The sequence below is a fragment of the Hemicordylus capensis genome, chromosome 5 (assembly GCF_027244095.1).
Source record: "Hemicordylus capensis ecotype Gifberg chromosome 5, rHemCap1.1.pri, whole genome shotgun sequence".
In the NCBI taxonomy this organism is placed as follows: domain Eukaryota; kingdom Metazoa; phylum Chordata; class Lepidosauria; order Squamata; family Cordylidae; genus Hemicordylus; species Hemicordylus capensis.
The window spans coordinates 228077746-228103004 of NC_069661.1; the positions used below are offsets into that span (position 1 = coordinate 228077746).

At 43.6% G+C, this 25259-nt stretch overlaps 1 protein-coding gene across 3 annotated transcripts in view; it reads right to left on the minus strand.

Moving 5' to 3' along the window:
* TBXAS1 (thromboxane A synthase 1) overlaps nucleotides 1-24572 on the minus strand; it is a 402124-nt gene extending 377552 nt beyond the window's left edge. Inside the window, exons 1-3 of one of the 3 annotated variants that reach the window (XM_053257594.1) lie at nucleotides 24452-24555; nucleotides 19566-19711; nucleotides 11995-12119 (exon numbers count right to left, since the gene is read on the minus strand). The gene's annotated coding sequence lies outside the window, so the exon portion shown is untranslated. Of the gene's footprint in view, nucleotides 1-11994; nucleotides 12120-19565; nucleotides 19790-24451 lie in introns of those variants that run through there. The other 2 variants (XM_053257591.1, XM_053257596.1) reach the window with 2 other exon arrangements.
* Between the last annotated feature and the right edge of the window lie 687 nt (nucleotides 24573-25259).

The following is a 25259-nucleotide window of genomic DNA, read 5'->3' on the forward strand; positions in this document are numbered from 1 at the left end:
CTTAACCATTATCAATTACAGTCTTTGCCTGTGTTACAGCCACCAAGGTGAATGGGAGCTTTTCTAATGGAAAAATGCACCAGTGTCTCATTTGCTTAATAATAGTCGCTACATCAGAGGACAAAACACAGCTAACCAGCCTTGCATATTGATTTAACTGCTCCTTGGGTGTCTTTTTAATGCATTTTTACTTGGAAAACTGGAAATCATAATGCTTTTAAAAAACCAAAAAACTGAAACATCCCATCTATGAGGTAAAAAAAATCCAGGAAGTTGCTAAAAATATAAGATGCAGATGGTTTTATTAGATTACTGTGATGCAGTAAAGAAAAGCCAGCAACCACCCTGCACTCACTCCCCAAATCCTGTCAACAGAGTTGTTTCTCCCATCTGCTGAGTAGACAATAAGTGATAGCATAGTTTATAGGGTTTTTTAAATTGGGTATTAAAAAACTAATGTCGGCAAGTTTTCTCACGGATAAAGTAAAATATTAAAGGGCTTGAACAGAGACACCATCTGCATGCAAGTGACCCCAGACTAATTGATTTGTGTGTGAAAATAAAAATTCTTTTGTTTCAATTTCTGCTTTATTCCCTTTTAAATATTTATTTCTCAGTTGTAAGTTATATTGTAACCTAATGCCTTTGCACTAAACACACACACACACCACCCAATCACCTACCTTTTGTGTTGTGACTTAATGTAATATCCAAGTCCCTTTTGGAGAAAGAAAACGGACACTATTGTATCAGCAACTCACCATGGTGAGCTACAAAATTAAAATAGAGGGTGGGACCACCCTTGTGACTGCAGGACAGTGCAGGTCCAAAAACCTCTCTATTATACAGAAACTGAACTTCTGCAGAGATCTAAGGAAAAACAAACTCTAGCAAAGAAGATTAGCCACAAGGAGGAAAGTTTATTCCTGCACTGGAGAATATGAGAGGATTTGTAAAAAAAATCCCCAAAAGCAAAGATGGATTTCTTTTAGCTTTATTTCAATTGTGGAATGTTTTCAGAATAAGACTTGGGTGGGAAAATATTTATTTATTTATCTATCTACTTATTTATTTAATATATTTTTATACCACCCAAAACTTATGTCACAAAAATATGAAGCTGAAGCCTTTACTTTACTACTACTGTGGATATTTATATATGCAAGACACTGAGGATGGGGATGCTCCAAGAAAATAATATGGAGAGAAGATCCGCAGCAGGAAGGAAGCTGGTCTTGTGGTAGCAAGCATGAATTGTCCCCTTAGCTAAGCAGGGTCCACCCTGGTTTGCAATTGAATGGGAGACTAGATGTGTGAGCACTGTAAGATATTCCCCTTAGGGGATGGGGCCACTCTTGGAAGAGCACCTGCGTGCTTGCATGCAGAAGGTTCCAAGTTCCCCTCCCTGGCATCTCCAAGAGAAGACAGAGAGACTCCCGCCTGCAACCTTGGAGAAGCCGCTGCCAGTCTATGTGGACAGTACTGGGCTAGAGGCACCAATGGTCTGATTCGATATAAGGCAGCATCTTATATTCCTGTGCCAAAGGTCTACCTTGGGCTCTCAAACCTGGATCTCCATATTGTTGGACCACAGCTCCCATCACCCCCAGCCATAATCGAACATTGTGGCTGGTGATGGTGAGAGCTGTAATCCACCAATATCTTAGGACCCCTGGTTAGGAAACCCTGGTCTATCTAGTTCAGCTTTCTGTTTCCCACTCAGAAGGTCTCGGGTTCAGTCCCAGGCATCTCCAGGTAGGGCCAAGAAAGGCTCCTGGCGGAAACCTTGGAGAGCCACTGCCAATCAGTCCAGACAATACTGAGCTAAATGGATCAGTGGTCTGACTTGGTATAAGACCGAGTCTGATGTTCCTATGAAGCGCACAGGCAGTGCATGGAAGCAATTATTCTCTCTACTGCTGTTGCTCCTCAGCAAATTCTATTCCAATTTTGGAGGCATATTCCCTTTGAATCTGGAAGTTCCGTATCGCCGTCATGACTAATAGCTGGTTGGAATAACATATTGGGATGGGGTGATATTTGTTACATTGTGATAAAAGCTTTTCATCTTGATTATGCACAGACAGCAGACGGTATTAAACCCTACCCGGGGGGGGGGATATTAATAGGTGATCTGTTCAAATAAACCTTTTTATGATGGACAGCCAAATGTTTCCAACATATTAAAAAGTATCAGTCTATCTGGGAAAGGAGTTTATACTGGATATAGGAGAACCAGGGGTATAAAAATAATAGGGCAAGGGGAGACAGTTGTCTGGTGGCCCACTGCCTTGGGGCCCCCCCAGAGGCAAGTCACATGACTGACTCCCCCAGCTGCACACCCACCCAGGCTTCCTTCAGTTGTATTCATCCTCCGAAATTGATGTGAGTGTTAAGACCTGGAGCTACCAGAACAGCATGTCTTTCTCTAGTACCATTAAATGACTTGCATCGTCCACAATTTACAAAACCTTTTTTAAAATAATAAAGGATGATGTTCTGTTGTGGCACATAGGATAAATAGATGGATGGATGGATGGATAGATAGATAGATAGATAGATAGATAGATAGATAGATAGATAGATAGATAGATAGATAGATAGAACGATGCTTTTTGTTACCACTATTCAGCCTCATTTAAGATTTCTTTACTTCATGAGCTGAGCTTGGGGGGGGGGTGCATTTTACAATCTTGTCTCTGGGCCCACTCCAGCCTGCTACGCCCCTGAGGAGAATACACTCTACAACACTTGCATAGTGAGAAAGCAGCTTGTCTCTGGCACTGGAACCAACACCCAGACCATATAGGGCTTTAAAGGGAAGAAACTGCACCTTGAAACTACTACAGCTACATCCATTCAGCACCACTGAACATCTAATCAGTGCTGTCATTCTGACAGCACTGATCATCGCTTGTTTGAGGGCTGGAGGGAAGAATCCAGGTACATGTACAAGAAGAGCCATCGGCTCCCGTTCCAAGGAAATTAGCCGCAAGCACTTTCTTCTATCACCAGCTGAAATCTATTCCTATCCGTGTGATCCAGTTAATTTCTACACCAGGATAAATTTAACACATTTAATCTGATACTAATGAATTGGCTATTGGATTTTCTGTCTCTGAGCCTCATGTGCAGGAAGCCATAAGAAATTGATCGGGTGATAGGGGAGGAGGTTAGAAAATGTGCTGATTTAAACACTTCCCCTTACATTTGAGTTCCATGTAATGCAGCTATGTTTTGGGGAGATGTTTAAGGAACTGGTCAAGAGTCAAGCAAATCCTGTTTGAAGAACTCCAGTAAGCAAAACAATTGACTTCTTTGTCATTTTCCGATACAGTGCTTTATGGAAATCACTGAGATGCTGTACGCCCATGGTATCCTTCAGTCAGGAGATAAAATAATAGGTAGCAAAGGAGAAAGAAAAACTTATTTTAGCATCCTGGAGAGATGCTAAATTAAAATGAGGAGGGAAATATGCTATGAAAAGAGAAAGCCTAACATATGAAGGGAGTGGGGAGAAAGATTAGTCTCACACTATTTGGAAAATGGAATTATGGAAGGCTGCAATGGTTGGTTGGCTAAATTAATGCATTAAAAATATGTTAAAGCAATTAAAATGCATCCCCAATTAATCAGGCAACTTTAAAAAAATATTAATTATTTTTCATAGAGGTCCTTAAATATAGATGGCAGGCAATATCCTAGAGGCATTTCTCTTTCCCTCTCACACAGAAGAGAATGCCTCTTTTACTATATCATCTGCGACACCATTTAACAAGTTGTTCTAGTAAGAAATAATCTTCCTACTTTCCCTTCACTATCCCTACAACCAGACTAAATTTGATCCAAATTGGTTAGGCATTTCACAAGTTAGCCCACTTGTGTCTCAAATATTCATGTATCTGCCATCTTGAATTGGGGTGGATGACATCATCACAAACGATGTCTTTGAGGTATCCCTATGTGTCCCTACTACTGTACCAAATTTGGTCCAAATAGGTTCCCACTTGCACCTCAAACGTTCATGTGTCTGCCATCTTGAATCAGGGTGAATGACATCATTACAATCTACACCCTTGAGCCGTCCCTATGTGTCCCTACAGCTATAGCAAATTTAGTTCAAATTGGTTAGGCGGTTCACAAGTTAGCCCAATTGCACCTCAAATGTTTATGAGTCTGCCATCTTGAATTGGGGTGGATCATCACAAATTGTGCCTCAATCATTACAAATTGTGCCTCAAATGTTTATGTGTCCACCATCTTGAATCAGGGTGGAACATCACAAACAAAGCTGTTGAGGTGTCTCTACAACTGTACCAAATTTGGCTCAAATCGGTCCAGGCATTGCAAAGTTAATAGGGGCACACACATTTAATCTGTGACTTTTATATTGTTTTAAATATTGTACACTGCCTAGAGATGTGTATATCAGGCGGTGTAGAAGTGTGTGTGTGTGTGTGTGTGTGTGTGTGTGTGTGTGAGAGAGAGAGAGCGCATTTATTTGATCAATCAACTAAGGTATCTTTAGTCAGTGGACAGCTATACAAATATGGTTTGGTAAGGATTTGCTGTTATGTTGATGCAAACTGAGTGTACAAATTCAGAGGGAGAAGCAGTCTATACCCTTAACAGGGGTTCTCAACATTTTTAAACAGGTGTACCCCTTTGGTCTCAAAGCTTCAGTGCAAGTAGCCCATATAAGCAGCCAAGAATTATGGGCACCCACCCCATCCCTAGAAGTAAATCTCGCCAAAGTTGGTGGGAAATAAAATACAAGCCAAACCAGTCTACCCTGGAATCAGGCACGCGTGCGCACACACACAGAGCGTTCTAACTCTACGCTGTGGCTTCCTCCCTCATTCCACCCTCTAGTCTAGAGCCTCATGGCCAGGCCTCCATGGCATACCCCCCCTCCCCACCTGACCCTGCCTCTCCCTCTTCACGTGACTGTCTGTCTGGCTTAGCCCACCCCTCCCTCAGCCTGAGATGCATGGGCAATGACAATGCTGAGCACAAGCCAGCACAACCACATGGAGTCTTACACACCTTACAGACTAGAAGAATATGGAGGGCAGCACCAAAAATGAAGCAAAGGGAATGGAAAAGGATCCACTGGTGCAAGAATCATCACTTATTTCGAAATCCCAACAAGTTTCAAACAACACATTATGATGTGTTTGGCTGCCTAGATGTTTTTTGTTTTTTTTTAAATGCCATCTTATATTTTGTGTAATGCATTCTGCTTTGGGTATGTTTTTAAGTTAGTTTCTATTGCCTATAACTGGTTTGTTTTGTTATTTAATTTGGATTCTGTGGTTTTGTTCCTCAAATAACTTTCCCTTTTTGGTATACAGTATTTTTAATTGCCTTGCTTTTATTTTGATTTCTATACAGTCCCCTGAATAAGAATTGTTGCTCGAAATGTGTTGGGATTTCTAAATAAATACTTGTTCTTGCACCAGTGGATCTTTTTTGCTTTGCAATTTAAAGACTAACAGATTTATCGTGGCATAAGCATTTATGGACTAGAGCCCAGTTCTATCACCTTTTCTAGAAGCCACCGTGTTTTTCTCCATCACCGCGGTGTTTATATTACTGCAATATTCCTCCTGTTTTCTTGCAGAATTATGCACCATCTCATTTTTTATGAGATAGCACATAATTTCTATTATGCGCCATCCCTAATTTCTACATCTCTATTACTGCAACATTTTTATTGGTCTTGTGCAACCCCACCACCAGTTCCCACAATACAGTGCTACAAGCTCCATGATTCAGTGTGACTTCAAATGGATGTACATGAGAATCGTGTCAGTCTAAAGAATAGTCCATAAGTGATGGCACATTTCCACTGCTGAATATAAGTAGCATCTGAATGCTGAATAAACAGGTCTGAGTGGGAGACTACTACCAAGGAACCATTCATAAGCCACTCTGAAACCTTTAGCAGAAAAACAAAATATAAGTGTAATTGATGATATATTTTGAAGAATATGTTTGTTTATGCGAAATAAAGTCATACTTCCCGATGACTTACAGATACCAAATTGCATACATAATCCTGTCACTGAAATTAGCTGACTGCACTACTATCTATCTATCTATCTATCTATCTATCTATCTATTTATATTACATTTGTACACCACCCCAAACTTTTGTCTCTGGGCAGTTAACAATAGTATAAAACAAGTTAAAATATATACAAAAACTTAAAACAATTTAACAATTTAAAATCAACCACGAATTAAAACCTTAAAAATGTAAAGAACAGAAAAAGCTTGGGTGGAGAGGTGGGTTTTCAAATGCTTTCTAAAAATTGTCAGAGATGGGGAGGATCGTATCTCAGTAGGGAGCGCATTCCACAGTCTTGGGGCAGCAACCGAGAAAGCCCGTCCCCGTGTGGCCACCAGCCGAGCTGGGGGCAACTGGAGACGGACCTCTCCGGACTACCTCAATGGGCGGTGGGGAACATAATGAGGAAGACATTCTTTTAGATACCCAGGGCCTAAGCCATTTAGGACTTTATAAGTTATGACAAGCACTTTGTATTTTGCCCAGAAACCTATTGGCAGCCAGTGTAACTCTATCAACAAAGGAGTGATGTGGTCTCTCCGAGATGACCCAGAGACCAACCTGGCCACAGCGTTCTGTACCAGCTGAAGCTTCCGGACTACGTACAAAGGCAGCCCCATATAGAACGCATTGCAGAAGTCAAGTATGGAGGTTACCAACATATGTACCATTGTTTTGAGGTAGTTCATCTCAAGAAATGGACGCAGCTGGCATATCAGCCGAAGCTCATAAAAAGCACCCCTGGCCACCGCCTCAACCTGAGAAACCAGGGAGAGGTGTGTTTCCAGAAGTACTCCCAGGCTGTGAACCTGTTCCTTTTGGGGAAGTGTGACCCCATCTAGAACAGGTAGATCAAAATCATCTCTAGAGTTCTGACTCCGCACTATAAGTACCTCCGTCTTATCTGGATTCAGTTTCAGTTTATTGGAGATCATCCATCAGGCCAACCAAGGCAGTCTGCACCCCACAGCCTGTCCGAAAACCAGTTTGAAATGGGTCTAGATAATCAGTTTCCTCTAAGACCGCCTGGAGCTAAGAGCCCACCACCTTCTCAATTACCTTCCCCAGCCATGGGAGGTTGGAAACAGGCCTATAGTTGCGCAACTCTGAGGGATCTAATGCAGGCTTCTTAAGAACAGGTCTAATAATTGCCTACTTAGGACAAGGAGGCATCCTGCCCTCCCTCAGAGAACCATTTATGATTTCTACCAGGCCTCCCACAACAGCCTCCCTGCTAGATAAAACAAGCCATGTTGGACAAGGGTCAAGAGAACAAGTGGTAGGCCTCACCGCTCCGAGCAGCTTGTTCACATCCTCAGGAGTCACAAACTGAAACTGATCCAGTCGAACAACATAAGAGGAGTTGTCGGACACCTCCAATTCAGACATCGAATTAATTGTGGAGTCTCCGTCTAAGTTGGCCCGAATCCGAGAGATTTTATCTGCAAAAAAACTCTTTAAACACATCGCAGCGAGTAACTGATGGCTCCAAATTCTGATTCAAGGGAGCGGGGGCACTTACTAGCCCCCTCACAACCCTGAACAACTCCGCTGGACGTAAACTCGCAGATGCAATACGGGCAGAAAAGAACCGCTTCTTTGCCGCACTTATTGCCTGAGCATAGATCTTTAAATGTGCTCTATGTCGTAATCTGTCAGATTCGAGTCGAGTCTTTCTCCACTTGTGCTCCAGTCGCCTACCTTGCCGCTTCTGCCCCCGTAGATCTTCCGTATACCAAGGGGCCTGTTTTGAAGCAGGTCGGAGATTCTTTTTTGCATCAGAATATGCTTGGTGGAAGGTTTAAAACATTTTTAATAGATAAAATTCTTAATATAAGTTTCGTATTTTAACTGTTATTGTTCTCAACAGATTTTTTAATAATCAGATCAATAATTCTGAAACACAATGCCCAAGAAAAGCAGATCTTTCTCAGATTCAAATTGACTGTGATTTAAATTTACCACATATGGTCATCATTCAACAACATAAATAATGTTTGAAGTTGAAATCCTACAAATTCCAAACTATTCTTTTACTTCCCTTTTGCAAGCACGCTAATACAAAATTCTATTACATATATTTAATTTCTTGAACATTCCCAGAAGTGTAATCTATGCAAAATGACTTTGCCTGGTCAACAACAGGCCTCAGTACTAGTAATAAATAAAAATGTTGACACAGTATTAAGACTACAAAGTATATGATGTGCTCTGATCTCAAGGAAAAACATAGGAATCAAAACAAAAAGGGATCTATGTTCACATAAAAAAAATAAGCAGTGGTTCACATTCTGCACTGTGTTAAAAGCATGGAGCGGGGGCTGCATCCATGGAAGAGGCTGCATTCAGGCTCAGTCTGGAGCATTTCTGAGCAGCCAGACACATGGGGAGGGGGAGCAATTTCCACTGCTCTCTCCTCCTTCCAGAATACTTTTCAGCTTTAAAAAAGTCCCTTGCTAACTGAGCAAACAGGCACCTTTTTAAAGTGGTGATTCTCTTTATTTAACAGGGGGAGAGCAACTGGCCCTCTCCACCTCCCCAGCACAGTATCCCTCCAGTGACTGTTGCTGGTGTCTATCATCTATTTATTTTTAGATTGTGAGCCCTTTTGGGACATGGATCCATCTTATCATTTCTCTATGTAAACTACTTTGGGAACTTTTGTTGAAAAGCGGTATATAAATATTTGTAGTAGTAGTAGTAGTAGTAGTAGTTTTGGAGTGAGGAGTGAGCAGCAAAAATCACTCACCCCTCTACACACATTTAGCTGTTCAGCAATGTTCTAGACTGAGCTCTGATGTAGCCTCTTTCATGGATGCAGCTTCTGTTCCATACTTCTAACACTGTGCAACATGTGAACCTTTGAAAAACTGAGTGCACCCAGGGGTGTGGGAAGCTTGCCAGCACACCCAGGAGGCTGCCATCTCCACCGCTGCATGTGTGCGCGCGTACCAGCCACACCCCTGCATCAACATCAGATGCAGGAGGCATGACCAGCACCTAGAAAGGGGCCACTCCTGCTTCTTCCCAATCAGTGCTTCATTTGCTGGCCGGGTGCTTTCCAGAGGGAGAGAATGCAATGCATGCACCCAGCTTGAGCTTCATTTGCTGGCTGGGAAGGAGTGAGAGCAGGACCACACCTTGCACTCCCAACCAGTGAGCGTTTAGATCTCCTCCAGCTGGGTGCGGGAGGACCACAAGGGGATACCTTGTGGCATTTGTCCCCCACTTGTCCAATGGCGACTATGCCATCGAGTACACATGAAACTGGTTAGATTTCAAATAAGTCTTGGATTTTTCTACATAAATCAATTTATTGGGAACAGGGGAACAGAAATAGCAACTAATTTCTCCTGAGAGTTTCTGGTCATCCCTGGAAAAATGTCAGGGGCTTGGTTGCTTCAGTACATTTTTTTTTTTAAACTAAGGAGTTTAGAAAACCCTCCATTGCTTTCCAACGACGGTATTTATTTGCTGCTTTCATGGCATTCCAGCACTGGCTTGTCAATATTCCCAGGCTTTCCCTAATGGGAAGGCGTGAGGTGAAGGGCCAGGCTCTTAACTGCGGCAGTGGGTGGAGTGGGATGTTTTTCCTCTTTGTGGCTATCAGATTGAGCTAACTTTAGCATGTGTTTACGATCCTCCCACGGTGCCTGGGGTTTAGATAGGAGCAGGGTTGTGTGTTTTTTTATCACTTTCCCAATAAATAACGCTTGCTAGCTTAAGAGCAGAGACTGGCGCTGGGAAGCGAGGAAAGGAATGCAGCCTGCAATGAAAAGAACAAGCATGTTTGGCATAGCCAGAGACACAATGACAACACAGCGTCTAAACAAGGACTACAAGTTGCCAGCCCTTTTCCTCAGGTGCTTTCCAAAGTTTGCTGTCTTCTGCTGGTCTTTTTCAAAATCTTCTCCCAGGAAAGTACAGTATAATATGGGTTTCTTTTTAGGTATGCACATGTCCCTGTTTGCATAGCATGTTGCATTCAGTCATTGTGAATTAATCGTAGATTTTCCCTTTAAGGACAATGCTGCCTCAGATTCCCTCATTTTCCGTGGCCTAAAAGAATTCATTCTGGGTTAGGTATACCAATTCCTGGGTTAGGCACTCTGCCAAGAAACTGCATAGAACCTTGTAAATAAATTGGTTTAACAGACAACACATCTAGAAAATCTCACAGTGTGGCCACAATATTAAGTTTGAATGCAGGTGTCATATGCTACAGGGTTCAAACGAGGAGCTCCAGGTCAGATAATAATTCCCTACTCCCTGTGCCTGAGGATTAGGTAATCCAGAGAAGGGAACTGGAAGGCATTTCAACCAGGATAAACACAACAGTTGCAACAGGGTTTAGTACTTTTAGCCATCAGACAGAGAACCCACTGCCATTTCATGTGGAGCCCCACACATTAGCATTATTCAATAGCCCTTTTCAGATGTTATAAATTGTGACTATGAGCATTGCTCAAGAGGGGGAAAGCAAAGAGAAAGTCCCCCTCCCTACTGTCACTCCCCCACCCAGCACCTGCCAATCATGCTTACAGCGCTGTTTGTCTGAACACTACAGCGCTGTAAGCATGATGGCGAGCGATTCTGTAAGCTGAAATCTTAATCAACCAAGTTTGCCGCTCACGGGATCACCAGCCATCACACTTACGGTGCTGTCCCATTCAGACAAACAGGGCCGTAAGCATGGTTGCCAGGCACAAGGAGTGAGTGAAAGGAGGGAAGGTGGGACTTCCTCCCAGCTTCCCCCCTCACATGGCACTCATGGTTACAATTTATGTCTGAAGAGAGCTTCTATCACCAGACCATCCCATGCACAAATGAGAGCTCTGTCCCAGAAGCCCCTTGCATCTTTTCAGGGGACTCTGGGTCCAAGCTCCTAATTTGTGGAGGGTTCAACTAGGAGGTAAGGAGGTGGCAACACCATACATCTTCCTTTACTTACCAGGGGCCTCCACAAGACAGACCTTGAGACACCCACATAGGAAGGGGCTCATATTTTGCAGAGGGCCCTCTGAGATCTGGAGCGAGCAGTGGTTTATCAGCATACACTATGAATCAGAATTCTTAGGATACAGGAGTCACATGATTCAAGAGAGTCAATCCTGTGCCATGGCTTGCTCTGTCCCCCAAAGGACTGCATTCTCTCAATCTGCATAAGACAACATGGTGTAATGGTTCGAGTGCTGGACTAGGACTGGGGAAATTTGAGTTCAAATCCCCACTCAGCCATGAAACTCACTGGGTGACCCTAGGCCAGCCACTCTTCTCTCTTTCTACCTTGTATGATTGTTGTGAGGATAAACATAAAGCATGTACACTGCTCTGGACTCTTCAGAGGAAGAGTGGCATATAAAAGTAAAATAAAATAAATAACTTATGGATGAGATGAGCCACTAAATGTCTGCTTCCTGACTACACTGCTTTTTGTCTTCCAGCTGGTTGTTTCCTTCTGAATCTGTCTCCTAACTATAGTTTATTGTAACATATTTGTATGCCACCTTCTCAACTGTACATGTGTCCCAAACTCAATTGTTTTAATGGTGCACACAAGTCATTAAAACAATCACATGCATTTGCTCTCCCTTTTGCTGAAGGCTCCTCCAAACATGACTACCAGTTCTCTGCTGGTATCCTCCTTCACTTACAACGGTGTCCCAAAATGGCAGCCAAGAAAACCTGGCAGCGGATAACAGTTAAAGGGGGCTGTTCTCCTCTTCTGGGCCACAAATCTAAATGTGGCTGTGTCTTCCTTTCTACAGCAGCTCCAAAAAAGGTCTGGAGGGGGTGGAAGAAAATGTCAGCAGTCCTCACACCTTGCTCATTCGAAGAGTCGTCTCCTAAAAAAAATGAGAGAAAAGCAACGCACAAAACTAGCCAGCTCTATTTAATTCCATTAGTTTATGGATAAATACTTTGGTCCAGCAATGTATTTTCTTCTTGTGTTGTTCCAGAGTGTTTCCTCTTCCTCTATGCTGCAGTCAGTGCCTTCTTTGTATAAAGCGCACCTCATCTGCTTCTTCAGTTGCACGTGCTGCTCCTGGTTGCAAAGTTTTGCAAAGTGGTTTAGTAAGTCTAATGATTTGCAAACCCCCATATCCCAGCTTACCTAAAAATAAACTTTAAAAATCTGGGTTTCGCAAACGTTTATGTGGAATACTCAAACAATTCTGAAGGGCCTTTCAAGTATTCAACAGAAACACTCACAAAACCCCAAATGGTTCTTGTGTAGCTCCTACTGGGCTATACTCCCCTTCATGATGAACAAGCATGCACAAACACTCTGATGTCTGCAAAGAGGGAGAGGAAACATAACAGGTGACAGGGAGGGCTCACTAGACAGACCTGCCTGATTCCCCCCCGCTCCCCTGAGATATAGTCCTTGAGCATTCTCAGGAGCATCATTTCTGCTTGGATCATAGATTTTGTAGATATCTCTAGGCAGCAAAACTACATATCCCATTATCCTGGGAGGAAATGATGGTTATACACTCACAGCGGCTTGGGAAGGGGACTGGACCCTGCTGGAGTCTGATTTAACTTAGACTGGCTCAAAATAAGCAGAGTATTCCCCATACTAGGGGGGAAATAACTTGGCTTACTCTGAACCAATCTGAGCGGAGTGCAGGGCAGGGATATTACTGATCACGAATGTTTACTTAGATTAAGTCCCATGGAGTTCAGCATGATTTGTTTCTGAGAAAATGTGCCTATGATTGTAGTCTTAGTCATGTAAGTACTTTTGATGAGAATTAGTAGTAACTAGTGTTTGAAAAAATGAAAGTATTTATGTAATTGTTTCTAAAAAAATGAAAGAGTGTGTGTGTGTGTGTGTGTGTGTATGCAATATGATATCCCAAGATTGTTACCCCAGCTGGCAATTCTTGTAGTAAAAGTAGCCTGCATCTGCAATTAGATCCTAAACAAGCTCCTTAGCTTCTTATCTCCGGGTCTGGATCAAACTGAATAATCATCATAAAGAACTCTGGGGTCCTTAATGGAATGGCCTTACATAACAATAAAGTATTAGTGAAATACGGGTAAAATATGCTTGAAATCTTTTCATTTGGCAGTTCCTGGCTGATGTAACAGCTTTAAGAATAAGTAAGGAGATCACCCAGAGTTTACAGAGCACTTTTATCACTTGTATTTTTAGTTCGTGTCTAATGTGTCTCTGTTTGTTTTTTCCTTTGAAGTTATATCTGTAACTGCACTTGGAGGCATTCTGAGTTAAGAAATTGTTCTTCTCCCACAACCAGAATTGTGTGGGGTTTCTTCTTTTATTTTATTATTAATGTTTGCACATCCAAAGTCTGAAATATTTTAGATTTAGAAATAGGTTAAAGAGAATTCCAACCCCACAATGTGTGCTTAAATGTTTCTTTATTAAAATTGAAATCAAAATGCATTTGTTTAAACATTCAAGTGGTTCAATGAGTTCTAGTTTAACTTATGATTCAACTAATCAAAAATCATGAGGAGCAGGTGCAGAATTGTCAGTTTTACAACTATTTCAAAGGTTGTTTCTGAACAAGAAGCCCTTTTGCACTGGTAAAGTTTTGCTTTTGTACAATCAGCCAGAAGCAGAATTAAAATGGCAGCACCTCATAAAACATATTCCTATATTCCTCATAAAAATTCAGCAATGCCTGTCACCATTAGAAGATCCTATTATATGTTTGCCTGGAAAGAAGTAAGTCCCATTCAGCAAATGTTCTGCTTCTGTCTGTAACTGTCCCTTTAATTACTACCTCCTTGCTACTTTCTTTGAAAGTGGGTTCTGCTTCTTGGGTTCTGCCATTTTAATCAGTTGCTTCCTGCTCACTCATGTGATCCGCATTCCTGAATCAGAACTTAATTTGTCAGTTCCTTTTCCCCCTGAGTGTGTCTGTGCATATGCAATCAGGCAATTGTTATAATAAATAATAAAAGAAGAAAAAATGAATGAGCAATTGCTCTGGCTACAGAGAGGAAGCCAGTCATTAAAGCCCAGTCCCCTAATTGGGAAGGAGAACTGATTAATTTAGGACCATTTGGGAATGCTGGCCATGTGAGTGAACAGGAAACCACTTACTGAAGTAGCAGAAGCCAAGAAGAAGTCTCTATTAAGGGAAGAGGCAGGGCAGAAAATTAAAGGCACAATAACACTGGGACACTTAAAAAAAAACTTTGCCAGTCCACACTGGAAGGATAGCACTGTAATTGTGTTTTAACTCCATCATTCTGGGGGGGTGGGGGGAGGACATGGAGACACTGGAATGCAGCAGATTCGCAGTGCCATGATCTGGATTCTCCATAAAAACTGAGAGAATGAATGATGTCAATTCTAGACTAAATGGCTAGTGCAGAAACAACCAAAGGCACAAGACTTCACTCCCGTGCTATCTATAATCCAGGAGGCCCAAGGAATTGCAGTGCCTGAGAAGAGACACCAAATGCTGCCCTGCCCCACATCTCTGGTGGAGATGGGGCCCCTTACCAAACCGACTCTTGCAATATTTGTTTGTTTAAAATATTTCTATACCGCCCGAAACTTGTGTCTCTGGTCAGTTTACAATTAAAACCATTTAAAACATTAAAGCAATTAACCATTAAAATCACTTAACACATTGAAACATTTAAAACCCAATATTAAAAATATTAAAACTATAAATCTAATTAAAAGCCTGGGTGAATAAATGGGTCTTCAGTGCCTTTTTCAAAGTTGCCAGAGATCGGGAGGCTCTTATTTCAACAGGGAACACATTCCAAAGTCTAGGGGCAGCAACGGAGAAGGCCCGTCCCCGAGTAGCGCTAGATGCGTTTGTGGCAACCACAGACGGACCTCTCCAGATGATCTTAACAGGCGGTGTGGCTCATGGTGAAGAAGACGTTCATGGTGAAGAACCCAGGGCCTAAACTGTTTAGGGCTTTATAGGTAATAACCAGCTCCTTGTATTTTGCCCAGAAACACATCGGCAGCCAGTGTAGTTCTTTCAACACAGGAGTAATATGGTCTCCCCTAGATGACTCAGAGACCAACCTGGCTGCCACATTCTGGACCAACTGCAGTTTCCAGACTACGTACAAAGGCAGCCCCATATAAAGCGCATTGCAGTAATCCAGCGTAGAGGTTACTAGCATATGTACCATCATTTTGAGGTGGTTCCTTATGGGGGAGCATGACCCCATCCAGAACTGGCAGATCAAACTCATCTCCCAAGTTCCAACCCCACACAATAAGTACCTCTGTCTTATCTGGATTCAGCTGTTTGTTATGCCTCATCCAGCCCATTACTGCCTCCAGGCAGGCATTTAGGGAGGTTATGCCTTCTCCTGATGATGTTGACATGGATAAATAGATTTTTGTGTCATCAGCATACTGATAACACCCTGACCAAATCTCCTGATGATCTCTCCCAGCGGTTTCATGTATATGTTAAACAACATTAGAGACAATATGGAGCCCTGAGGGACATCATAGGAAAGTTCAGATTTTGAAGAACAACAGTCTCCAAGAGACACCATCTGGAATCTGCTGTGAAGTAGGAGTGGAACCACTGCAAAGCAATGCCTCCCAACCCCAATCCCCTCATACGTTCCAGAAGATACTATGGTCAATAGTATCGAAAGCCGCTGAGAGATACAAAAGGACCAACAGATTCACACTCCTTCTGTCAATTCCCAATTGGAGATCATCCATCAGGCTAACCAAGGCAGTCTCCACCCCATAGCCCACCGAAAAGCCAGTTTGAAATGGGTCTAGATCAGGGCTGCTCAACTTCAGCCCTCCCGCAGATGTTGGCCTACAACTCCCATAATCCCTGGATATTGGCCACTGTGGCTGGGGATTCTGGGAACTGTAGTTCAAGAACAGCTGGGGGGCCTAAGTTGAGCAGGCCTGGTCTAGATAATCAGTTTCCTCCAAGACCGCCTGGAGCTGGGAGGCCACCACCTTCTCAATCACTCTGCCCAGCCATTGAAGGTTGGAGACTGGCCTGTAATTGCTTAACTTAGGAACATAGGAACATAGGAGACTGCCATATACTGAGTCAGACCATTGGTCTATCTAGCTCAGTATTGTCTTCACAGACTGGCAGTGGCTTCTCCAAGGTTGCAGGCAGGAATCTCTCTCAGCCCTATCTTGGAGAAGCCAGGGAGGGAACTTGAAACCTTCTGCTCTTCCCAGAGCGGCTTCATCCCCTGAGGGGAATATTTTGCAGTGCTCACACATCTAGTCTCCCATTCAGATGCAACCAGGGCAGACCCTGCTTAGCTATGGGGACAAGTCATGCTTGCTACCACAAGACCAGCTCTCCTCTCCTTCAAGGAAGGCTTCTTCAGAAGCGGTCTAATGATTGCCCCCTTAAGACCAGGAGGCATCCTGCCCTCCCTCAGAGATATTTGAACTCAAGTCTCCCCAATTCTAGTCAGAGAACTAGAATTCTCTTTAGAATTCTCTAAAGAATCAGAGAACTGAACAGCATATGTCATTCTTCCCTGATATGGCTGGGTTCACAGTTATCCCAGAGAAAGATGTGGGGTACAGGAAGTAAATGTTGGCGTTTTTCTTCCTGTGGCAACAGTGCACCAGTTTCTTTCAGGCTCTGATCTAGTTTTTGCCTAACCTGACCTGAGCCATATCTGAGACAGGAAGGAGGCTCATGGTTGAAATCAAAAGTTGCCAACTCTGTTTATCAGACCAGAAATCTTCCGTACAACCTCATTTTCTCTTCACAGTCTTGGCAAAACACGGAGCTCTCTCAATCTATATTTACCCTAGTGTTGCCAATGATTAAAAATTAGATCCAGCAGATTCTGAGCTTTCCAATTTAATGCATATTGTTTCTGGACTCCAACTGCAGAGTGCAGCTGGTTGCAGGTCAACTAAAAGCTTTATAGATCTGAGCTGACTTAATTAGGCCACAATGCATGAACTTTAGTCATTACAACCTGCTTTGCAGTGACACAGAAATATTAAAAAACCCTTTCCACAGGACAGAAGAGCACAGAATTTGCATGCGCACCTTTGACAACAAAGCACTGTTTGAAGTAGGGGCTTGTTGCCAAGCAGAGAGACAGAAAACAAATGGACACAACCATATAAACCTTTTCCTCTCTCCACCCCTCTCAGTAGTCTCATTACTGTAAATAATGCTGCTCCTTATTGGAAAAGGCAGTTAAATGTGGGATGAATTCTGATAGGCGGCCATGCAGATCTGCTGCCAAAATGAGGCAAATTACTTTGAGCAAGTGCAGCACCCACCACCACCACCTTATTGAAGGCTTTTGCCTTCAACAATAGCCTTCAAGAAATCACTCCAGTAGTGTCTATGAAGGAAAAGCAGAGCACAACATGATACTCTGATCATGGAATCTTAATAAGCATCTGTCAGGGATGGCTGTGTTTCATGCTCCCTACTTCCCTGGTGACAGTAAGTTCCAAAGGTAGCTTCACAAGGCAGATTTGTTCATGAGAAGAAAGTACTGGAGAGCAGCTACTGTGCTGGTTGTAATCAATTGCACAGACTGAGCAGGTGGGAAAGAGACAGGAACATGGAAAAACTGTGCTAGCTAATATCATCAATCCCCACAAAAGCAACCACAAACCTTTGCAGCCCCTCTCTGATTTGGGCCAGTCAGCTCAGAGAAACTCAGGCTATTTGTTTTCTGCTTGCATTCAAAAATGGAAACAGTGGGTGGGTTCACACATAATAGCTGCACCTGAGGTTCCGCGGCCGCCAACCACCGGCTCCCTGTGAGTACACACTCCCAATGTGAACTGCTACTCCCACTCCAGTTGGGTCATCCCAGCCTGGAAATGCAGCACTTATCTCCAGCAATTCGTCATCTGAAACCAACTTCAAATCTAGATTACAAAAGTTGGGTTGCTGGGGGGAAAGTGTTGGAGAATAAGTATGTGGGAGCTGCTACTCCATAGGCACTGACTCGTCGCATCAAAATTCCTATTAGGAGTAGAAGTAGAGAGTGTGGGACTGCCCCCTTGTTCTCCCTTATTTCTTGTATCTCTGAACACCAATTGTAGGGCAGCAATGGTGAGGGAGGGGGTTATGCCTTTGTTTCTTGCTTGTGGGCTTTCTCCTGTATACTGGGAGACAGAATGCGGAACTAGATAGACCTCTAATCCAGCAGGGCTCTTCTTACCTAGGAACATAGGAAGCTACCTTCTACAGAGTCAGACCATTGGTCCAACTAGTTCAGTGTTGTCTACACTGACTGGCAGCAGCTCTCCAAGGTTCCAGGCAGGAATCTCTCCCTGTCCTTTCCCAGACATTGAATCTGGGACCTTCTGCATGCAAAGCAGAGCTGTGCCCCATGCCTGTTTACTTTTGATGCACTCTTATACAAAGTTCAGTAGAATCCTAAGAGGCAGCTACTGGTTAAGAGGCTGGATAACAGCTCTCTGAACAGATGGTACTTCTCTACACACAACACCAGCACAAGTGCATGGTGGGAGCGCAGTTTTTTATTACTCTCCCAGGCAGAGCATGCTTTGGAGATATTGCATATTATTCATGTAATCTCATTTGATTTGAAGGAGCACTATATTAATATAACTCCTGTGTTCATTCAAATTTACCTTCAGGGATCACATTTAAATGCAAACTTGCCTCAAACAAAGCCAGTTCCAGAACAAGAGATGACTGAAACGGAACCCTTTACACCATCCCAATCACTGCCTCCATAGACACACCCAACCAACCAGCAAGAATTGTAAGATGGAAGATGTCATGGGGCTGTCAAACAGGTATAGGAGCATACAGAGTGGCAAAGAGAGAGGACAAGAGAGGCTCAGCAGTTTCTGTGTCAGCACTTCAAAAACGCGGAAATGCTGAGATGCCATAACTCAAGAAAAAAGTAGCATTGGATTTCTCCCACTGCAACAAAGAGTGGATTCATATGCTACACCCGTGGTGTGGGAACAGTTCTTTCTCATACTGATGTGGCAATGTGAAAAGACCTGGACCACACTGTAAACACAATCATCTCAGTATGAAATTAAGAGATAGGTTTATTGGACTGTAATGAATTTGATTGTAAGAATTCTCCATCTGCAAGAATGTACTTAGGAATGTGGCTTTTGGGTGTTGTCCCTTATTCGCCTATCTCTTCTCCCAATCCTATCCTTATTCAAGTACAAAACCATTTCCTTAACAATATCTCAGAAACTTCCCTTTGTCAGTTAAACATACTTGAACGGCAACCAAAACACTGTTGTTTATAGTTGTGTACTATAAATTTCTGGTGCACATTTCCTGTATGAACTTGTCTCCATTTGTCTAGCAAATGTTTCTTATTCCTTAGCTGGATGGCAGCAGTTTCCCTTGAAAAAGTTTAACTAAGTTTAATCCCGGATTTTTCTCATATTATCATCATGTAAAAATAAATTATGCCGCATAGCCGTACAAAATTGATCTTACAGAGGATCAGCTCTGTGTACAGCTACAAAGTGCGGGTTTGAGCAAGAGGGAGCAGGCTGCCTTACCTTTTGTGAAGGCACCCTAAGAGGGCTGGAAGATATATGATATTGGCTAAAATTATTGGGGGTGTTGCTGAAGGGCTTGTGGATTTCATTAAGGGCCCCCTAAATTTGATGTCCTTCTGCAGCTGGAATACTATTGCTTACCACATCTGTAACAAAGATAATATTTATTTAGCTTGTGTTGCCAAGATATTCTTCCTTCCAGCCAGAGCTGGCACCAGGTTTTGGTAAGCCCCCAGGCAAAGCCCTCTGCAGGGCCTCCCAATGGATCCTGTGCCACACCTCCAAGGCTCCTGGGTGCTTTCCAGATCAGACCCTGCAATGGGGTCATGGCGTATCTCTGAAGTGTGCTTCCACACTTCCTGTGTTGACACCGCAGTCTATGGTGCCGACCATATATCCAATATTGCAGGGTGCCGACCATATATCCAATGCCTTGTTTCAAATTTAATCGCTGTGATATAGTGCTATAACGTTGTATATCCGGCGTAAGAAAGTTTCTGTTTTTTCGGTTTGTTGGTTTTCGCAAGACTGCTCCCCCTGCTGGGTGCTTTGTGATTTACGTTTTGAATGTGATTTGCCTGAATGGAAGCATTTTGCCGCTGTTGAGCGCCTAATCTGGAAAGCGCCCTGGCCTGGCAAGCTTATTCAATACTAATGGCAACAGTGACACCAGCTCATTTCTCAGCGTCACTGTGGGCATTTGGGAATTCTGAAATGGTGCCACCACATGAGGCATACTCTGGGTTGGATTCTGACATACTGAGGCCCTAAGCTATGTCAAGCTGAAAAGGCCCCATAACATTACAAAACAGGTCAGAGGTCCCGCCCCGGTGCCTCACTCACCCCTCATCATTGCACTGCTCACGGTTACAGCAGAGTTCGCTTGAAGAGGTGGACCTGCCTGTAACCCGTGGTGGTAGACATTGGCCTAAACCAGTGCTCCCTCTAAGAGGGATTCCCAGATGTTGTGGACTACAACTCCCAGAATCCCCAAGCAAAAGCCATTGCAGCTGGGGATTCTGGGAGTGGTAGTCAACAACATCTGGGAATCCCACTTAGAAGGAACACTGGTCTAAACCAGGGCCAGGTCTACTACAATTTAGACAGAATTTACAGTTATTTCTGTACAGATTTATAAAGTCAGTATGATAAATAATTGTGTAGCCATATACATATATTTTTATTTTATCGGAATGATAGCCAAATCAGAGTCCCCTTTTCCTTTATTTTTCAACCAATTATGTAAGACTTGAAATGTATTAATTTTGTGGTATTCAGAGGCCCCTCGTAATGTTAGGCCCTAAGCTGTAGCTTACTTAGTTTGTGCCTAAATCCGGCACAGGGCACACTGAATTGTCATCACTGCTGCCTCTGCCCTGTAAGTTCCCCTCACTGGGCTATGCTTGCTTCTTCAGCACTGCCATGGATGGTGGCACTATTTCAGACTGATTGGATGCTCTGGCCTCTAACATGTATCAGGGGACAGGGCATTTGGGAATTCTAAAGTGGTGATGCTAAAGGACTTGCTGCTGCCCAGTAAGCTCCCCTATTGCAATGGACTAGGCTTACTGGGCAGTAGCAGCAGCAATGGTGGCCAGTGTTGCCTCTAACAGGGATTCCCAGATATTGTTGACTGCAACTCCCATAATCCCCAAGCAAAAGCCATTGCAGCTGGGGATTCTGGGAGTTGTAGTCAACAACATCTGGGGATCCCTGTTAGCTGGAACACTGGTGGTGGCCATTTTAGAATTCTCAGCTACCCTGAAGAAGGAGCATTCACTGCTGTTGCAGCTTCACAGTAAGCTTGCCAGCTCCCAACAGAGTGGTTTACCAGAAGGCAGCAGTGGATATTCCTTCAATGGAGGCACCAGAGATATTATAACAGAGCAGCTTGCTTGAATGAACAAGTCACTTTGTCATCTCCTCCTGCCCTCTACTTCTATGAATGGCCTTTCTCCAGAGGCCCCTGCATCATCAAGGAAGCCTCTGAAGAAAGGCCATTTGTGGATGTGGAGGGTGGGGAGAAGGCAGCAGTGACAGACTGACTCAGTTGACTGAGTGTTAGGCTGCAACTGCAAACACTGAGCCCTCTGATGATGGGCATGGTCCCAGGCCTGTGCCAGAGTTAGCTGACCCCTGATGCTTGTCCTGCCTCCTGCTAAAATAGAGACAGTAATCCACTAGCACCATCTATTGCATACTGGATGAAGAAGTCGGCTAAGGAATCTGGCCAAATGCCAATGAACAGCATGGATAAAAGCCCACTCCTGAATTTCAAAATGAGAATTAAAAATTCCTCTCTCCACTGGAAAGTGGGAGCACTTCCAAAATGATGGAGTACTTTTGCCATGGAGAGAGAAGTGTCCTTTGCAAGACTCACTACTGTTTCATCTCTGCCTTAAATATTCTTTAAATCTCCCTTTTTATCAGTCTAGTAAATTGGTGAGCGGGCAAGCAAACTTGAAACTTCTAAGCAAGTGCTTCTGGTATCTACCTCTATACAATTCAATTACAATTTAATTGTAAGCCACCCAGAGATTATATATGGAGCAATATAGAAATATGATAGATACATACATATATACATACACACCTGTCCAAAGACACAGACACTTCATGTACTGCGTTAACAATAACCTTGTGTTATTACATTTGGAATGAGAATAAGTAACTGGATTAACTGATATAAAGGTGATGCAATACAGGTGATGGATCTGCCCAATCAAACCAAACACCTAGTTAGCACATAGAGGGGGAGGGGGAGGGGAGGGGAGGAGTGGTTAAAGCTGTGTGTTGTCAGTTTCCCCCCCTCCCCTCCCCCCACCATGGGCTAACTAGGTGTTTGATTTGATTGGAGAGAGTTTTAGATATAAGAATGCAAATTTTAAACAGTAGAACATTGAATACTGAAGCTGACGTGTTTATGTTGAAACGTTTGTTCTCTGTTGTAGTTTTCTTATGGTTTTTCTTTTTTTATGTATGCAATAAAGAAGAGAGGACTATTGTTGAATAAGTAACTGTCAACTGATGTAGCTATGTAGTTGTTGAATCTCTGTGTTTTTGTGTAAGCATAGGCTATGTCATTCCCAGTTTCCAGGAACCACATATATCTGAAGACAGACAATATTCATATCAACACTGGAATCTATGCCTTTGATGAAATAAACTAAACATTCATTGAGTACTCAGACTCTAAGCATCTGCCCTCATTGTTACTGACCATAAGATGTGCAGCTGTATAGATCCTCTTTGTATAAATAGGAGCACACTCATCTGGATCCCAGTCTAACTTGTTGATTTTAAGCTATGCAACCTATGTTGTATTCAGAGCACAGTGAATTAACAGTGCACTGTCCCCTTAAGCAGAGCCTAGTCTCCAGACGCCCTCAAAATCCACATCCCTTAAATTCAGGGCAGAAGCTGGATTGGAATCTCCTGGTAAACCTATGAGTAATTCACAATAGACTAGCAAGGGCTTTTGCCTCCCAATTGCTCCATAATCGCAGCAACAAAGGCTGTAGTCTTATGCCTTTGGCCAGGTCTTTGTACAGTTCTGCTGGACAGTTTTATTGGTTAAAATCCCTGAACTGTTGAAACTCACAAGTAGATGATTTGCACTTGTATTAGGGTTGGCTGGTGGCTCCTGGGACTTGGCTGGAGAGGGGGCACTAGCTTTCCTCCCTCTCTCCTGTCCCACACAAGAGAGGGATGAAGGCTGGCCAGTGGACCAAGGCAGAGACAGTCTGCAAGGAGCGCAGGGCTCAGGGAAGGAGTGCAGGCCTCATTGTCCACCTGGAGCCTTTACAGATGAGGCTTCCAGCTCTCAGACTATCCTGCTAGTGAAGCCACTTGGAGTTAGCCAAGTCGCAGCATTAGGGAAGCAGCCTCTCCCCTCTCTGCTCCGAGTTTTCTTTTGTGGAGGTTCACACACAGCTCGCTTCCAGGTTTTGCTTGTGACCAATGGCTTCCTAGAGGAGGCGGGGTGTCACACCTCCCTTCCCCCGCCCCCCCAGGGTTTAGTGCTGTAATTGAAACACCCTCTCTGATTTGGCTCCACACACACACTTCAGCTTAATTAGCCATCAGCCCTGGCTTTCTATACCCCAACACCAACCCACACAAACAAGTCCCCAGCATGTGTCAGCCTTCTTGCAGCATCGCCACTGCTTTTGCAGCCCACTTCTTGCTTGGATTGCATGATCCTTGGATAGCAAGGAGATGCTCATTTTCTGCCAGGAAAGCCCTCCGCAAATTTTCTCTCCTCCCCGGATCTCCCCCCTCCAAAAACTTTCAAATGGCCGAAAAGAGAGAAATCCACTCTTTGCCCCTGGGCAGCTTTCTACAGTATTTGCATTTCATAGGCCTGACTTGCTCTTATCATGTTAATGTGAAGACTTATGTCAGCAGCTGCTGGGGTTTATCTCCAAAAACTCCTGGGGTAAAACAGGATCTTTAAAACTCAGACATAAAACAGGATGAAGTGAAATCAGGAAGGAAAAGCACAATTTGAGTGTGGGGTGCTTCCAAAGACATCGAACTGACTTCGGTAAGAATTCAGCTGCAGTGGGAACACATACTCTCCCTTCCAGAGGAGATTCGGGGTAAAGGCCCTGTGTGCGAAAGCTCCAGAAGCAGGCAACTGCAGCACCCGTCTCATTGCTTTGTGAGACAGGTAAAATGCATGTTTTAATGAGGCAGACCTGAGTTAAAAAAAACAAAACAAAAAACAACCCCAAAAATAACCACAAAAAAGGAAATGCATTTTCTCCAGAATACAGCATTCGGGAATCCCCTGCCTGCAACCCCTACCCTGCCTTCCGACTAAAACAAAAATAAACATGTGAACAATTAAGACCATCCCTCATCATCAACAGCATTTTGCTTACTGGAACTTGGTTGCTTGGGTGGATCTTGAAGCTCTCCTCAGTGACCACATTTCACAAAAGATGTAACACCAAGGCAACGTGGTCTTTCTAATGGAGCTTGCCCATTCAGACACTGTCCCTGTCTCCAGGCGCTCATGATTTGTGGTCAGGTAAATCAATCATAGCTGAACCTTTCTTTATTGGCTGAGGCTCCTGGAGGACCAGCCCACCATTCAACAATAAACAACGAGCTGATTATTAGCAAAGAGGCTGTCTTAAACACAAAACAATCTTATGTTGGTTTAACTAACCTTTATTCAGAAACAATTCCATTGCCCCCCCCCCTTCTCCTTTCCCTTTCTTTCCTTTCTGACTCCACCCCTGACATCTCCAGGTAGGGCTGAGAAAGGCTCCTGTCTGAAACCCTGAAGAACTGCTGCCAGTCAGAGGAGACAATACTAAGCTAGGTTATGCTGGTCAGAGACCGAACCGGAGCAATAGATGTACCGAACCGGAGGCTGGAGGCAATGATGGGCTGGATGTGGGCTAGCAAAACTGAGGTTAAATCCAGACAAGACACAGGTGCTGCTGGTCACTAGAAAAGCATGCGTACCTGGTACTTCCGGCCAAAGAGGGGGAAGGGGTGGCAGGGAGGTACACTGCCACCCCAAAGGCTTTTATGGACAACAAGCGTCAGTGGGGGGGGGAAGTGGGGAGAGGGTTAAGTGCACCCTCCCCCACCCTTAAAGGGGAACCCCCAACCCCTCAAGCCACCCCCGCCCGGTTCCATGCACATCCCTATATTACACCTATTTTGAAAGAGCTGCAC